We start from the raw sequence: 4,418 nt of genomic DNA on the forward strand, positions 1-4,418 counted from the left end.
GAAGTTCAGTTTGATAAGGATCTAAGGAACTTGAGAGGGAGATGAGGGTGACCAGTCACTCAGGCATGGATGCCCAGTTTGGGCGTCCATTGTCTGGACTTGACATTGGCCCCGTTGCATGCTGTCTTTGTGATCCTGGACAACTCACCTGACCTCTCAGGGCGTCCATCTCTTCATCTGCAAAAACAGTGATGGTGACAGTGGCGCCTACCGCAGAGGGGTGCTGTGAAGACTGAGGGGTTGTGAGACACAAAACTTCGCATGGCACAGATTACCTGGCAAGGTGCACACAGCCCGTGAGTGGGAGCTGCTCTTCTCTCCCCGAGAGCATGGCAGACATCCTCTCCCCATCACGGGCGGACTTAATAGGTTTTCAGTTTCTAAAAGCCTCCCCGTGTTTTCTATCAACCAGGCATAGGTAATGAACTTGATGTCTTCATAAAGCATGGTATTTTGTGGTGATTATTTTAAGCTCTCTCATGCATTGTCTCATTTCATTAGGTAATGATCATTATGACAAAACAATAAAAAGAGTCCTTTAAAAATGCTTCTGGTGGTACAGATGTCAAACACCAATTACCATAAACGTGATGGCAAGAGTAGCATTGTTTTTCTCACATGATGCTGTGCAATCATTTTCATTGTATGATTTAACTTTTTTCACTGTAGAAAAATTCCTTTTCTCTACATCCCACCTGCCCTGCTCTTGGTGGCTGTGTCATGGAGGGACACGTGCTTATGAAGTGGACACTTAGCTCCCCACCCCTGGTGGAGGAAACCCCAAGTGGCCAGGGCCTCCACAGCACATGGCACATTCTCGATTTCTTCTTATAGTTCCATGGCAGAACTTAAGTCCTCATGTTTTGTCCAGTCTAAATGTTGTTGGGATTCATGGGAAGGCATGTGATGTGACTGTCCATGGCCTGTCTGTCCCAGGGCCCATGGATATTTCTTTCCTATGTGGATCTGAGATATGTGATTTGTCATGGGCCATAGACTTCATCCTTTATGTCTTCTACAAATGCTGTGATCAGAGCTAAGTGGAACTTAGGATTGAATGCAGGACATCATGGTCACTCCTGGAGCCTTGGTGCACTCAGCCTTTGAAACATTGCTGGCTGTGTATGGCAATAGTGATGCTACCCTTTGGTTGTATAGTGCTGGACTGATCATTGTGTTCTATATGCAGCATCTCATTTAAGCAGCATGGTTTGGTTACCTTTTTTTTAAATTGCTGGTTTATATGTGGAAATCTAAGAATTGGAAGAGGAAAGGGGTAGCCATTACATGATACTTTTATATGCATTCTCTCTTTCAACCTTCATAGTAGCTTTTGAGGTAAGCATATTCCTTCCTTACTAGTAAAATACTCAAGGTTCATCAAGAGTGTGGTGGTACATGTGTGTAATCTCAGCAATCTAGGAGGCAGAAGCAGGAAATGGTGAGCTTGAGGCTAGCTTAGGTAAGCTTAGGGAAGACCTTATGTCAAACAAGTGGTAGAGTGCTTGCTTAGTATGGGTTAAATCTCCAGCCTAGCCAAGCTATCAATTGATTAATGAACCATTCAATCAAATCTGAATTTCAAAGGTGCTAATTAATGTTTGGTGCTGGTGGCTCACACTTATAATCCTAGTTACTCAGGAGGCTGAGATATAAGGATCACAGTTTGAAGCCAGCTCTGGTAGGAAAGTCTATGAGACTCTTACCAGATTCCAGAAGTAGAGCTGTGGCTCAAGTGGTAGAGCACCAGCCTAAAAGAGTTCAGGGACGGTGCCCAGGCCCTGACTGCCAAGGCCCAGACCCAGCGAAAAGAAAGTGCTAATTTAGTGTATGATTGAATTGATATTTAAACACTGGTACATTGGGCAATATAACCAATATTCATTCTGTTATCTAGTGGTGGGCCAAACTGTATTATCGAATCAATGTAGTAGAAAGATTTTACTTCTCAGGATTAAAGTTGTTGTTTGAAAGCTCCAGAAACACCAAAATGAAGAAGTGCTGGAGGACAGGGGACATCTTATACCAGCCCTCCTGTGCATCAGGCCCACCACAGAGAACTCATCCTTTACCATCCCAGTGCGCGCGGTGGCGGAGTTCAACACAGACAATTCACACATGGTGGGGCTGGCGTGTCTGTTACTCTGCAGAACCCCTCGCTCCATCAGTACTTGATAGTGTAGCTAAACTCAGCACGGCTCCCCAGTTCTTCTGTGCAGACAGAATGCCACAGACCACCAAGAGCTAGTTCAGGAATGGCTGAGGAAGAGAACAATGGCTTTCCTCCCAGATGCTCTAATGTGCATTTCCAGGAAGTGTGCTCCCCAATCCTGAGAAATGACCCAGTTGACCAGACATGTGTTGGTGTCGGGGGGGGGAGGGAGCTCTCCCACATGGACAGTATCCTGCTTCCCCAGGTGCATCCCATCATTGCATGCTGATGAACCTGGCCTGAAGGAAGAACCTGGGCATGTGGTCAGAGTCATTGCTTGCTACGTCAAGAGAAAATTCATTTTCCTTGAGGTTTTTTTCCCCCAAGTCACATTTTATGGCTGGAGTTACTCAGCAAATTACTAGGTATAGAAATGCAAAGGTCTTTTTGCATTCTATCGATCTGATTGCAGTGTCATTAATTGAAAGATGGGGTGAGCATGATGGATAGTTGAGAACAGGATTTTACATTCCTGTTGGCCTATTGGAAGAAAGCTGCATGGAGCAGACAGAAGGAAGCCTTTTGGTCTGACATGACTGATTCTTTCTTTGTCAGTTCTTGTGAGAGCATTATTCAGCCCTAGTGAGATTTACAATGTGAAAGGGTGAACTGTGTCTGCCCTGAAAGGAAAAATCAAAACCCAAGTTGCTTATTTCTGGAGTTGGAAATAATCCATGTTGTATAACTTCCTCTTAGCGATTCCTTATAGATCACATTTACAACGCCCCAATCTGACAACAGCTGATTTTAATCCATTTCACTTGTAATATTGCAGTATTTGCATTCATCCTCATCCCTATGACAGGAGCATGTGAAACTTTAGGAAAGGTGGTATGTGTTTGGGGATATTTGTTTTTAACATTATTTCCCTTATTTGATCATTTGACCTACTATTCCTTGGAATTTGCCCATAAATTCAATCGAGGATTTTTGTGTGTGTACAGAATTGTCCCCATACATATTTCATGGCTAGTTTGTGTGTGAAGGAAAAATTCTTCAGATTGGAAAAGAATATGCCAGTTTATGTTTCACCTGTTTGCAATGGCAAAGAGCATGTCTTTGCTTCCCAGTTGATTGCATGTTAATGAGTCTGGGTAGTTTTCTGTTGTGTTTCTCATGGTAAAGATTTGAAGCTTGGAGTGAATGGGAGGAACAGCTACATTTAAAGCACATCTAAATAGGCCACAGGTCTTCACCCACTCTTCCTGAGCCACGTGCCTTTGAAAACTTGCAGAGTTTGGTCCACATTCTTAATGACTCACCTCCTGTCTCCTCTTGGCCCTCCCATCCATGTTGTTCAGCTTGTCTCTCTCCAGGTGTTTTTTATTTTTTTTTTGTACCTAGCTGTTTGCAGATGTGGGTAGGTAGGATGCAGACATGGTCATGCCTGTGGCATGGTGTCTCTTTGGAGCACCTACTGAAGATGTACAGAAAGCTTTCTGAGCAGAGACAATGGGTGTTGGCTGAGGGTACCACCTCCCTGACCTTAAGTTTGGTGACAAGTGGAAACCATTTCCTCTGGCTTGTCAGCTGCTATCAGAGTTGAAAAGAGGCTGCACTCACGTTGGGAGGCAGATTCTGTGGCTGACTGCACAGGCTGCCTTCCCCATGAGATTGTGTCTAAAAAAAAAATACCTCCAGCGACAGGCAGGCATATGCTGGTGCCTTGGTGTGAAGGAGCTCGCACCTGTGTTTCTTGCTCTTCCCATCCCAGTTCTGGAGTGAGGGGTTAAATGATCCCAGAAGCCCTGCCAGGTTTTGATTTGCTATTGTCTCAGCTTCCTCATAGGTTGTCTTTCAATGGGACTAACAGGAAGTGGCCAGGCAAGATACAGCTTCCAAGGACACATTCCCAGCCACCCACTTCCTCCACCCAGACCCCGTCATTTCCACCAGCTCCCAAGGGTCTAATCAAATCCTGAATCCATCAATAATCAGATCCACTGATCACATCATGATCCGATGAATCCACTGATGATCAGATGTACACTGATCACATCATGATCTGATGAATCCATTCACGATCATCACCCTGATATGATTGGATCATTTCAAAATCCATCATTGACATGGGCAGAAGTGAGCCTCCCCAGTCTCCCCCAAGTTTCTCCATCCAGTCAAGTTGACCAAACAATCAGGGCTAGGACTTCTCAAGCCCTATCACTGGGAGAGGAGGGAGGGGATGTGGGAGTGGTGATGAGGAGGA

The sequence above is a fragment of the Dipodomys merriami genome, unplaced genomic scaffold (assembly GCF_024711535.1).
Source record: "Dipodomys merriami isolate MVZ:Mamm:240054 unplaced genomic scaffold, mDipMer1.0.p SCAF_1043, whole genome shotgun sequence".
Taxonomy (NCBI): domain Eukaryota; kingdom Metazoa; phylum Chordata; class Mammalia; order Rodentia; family Heteromyidae; genus Dipodomys; species Dipodomys merriami.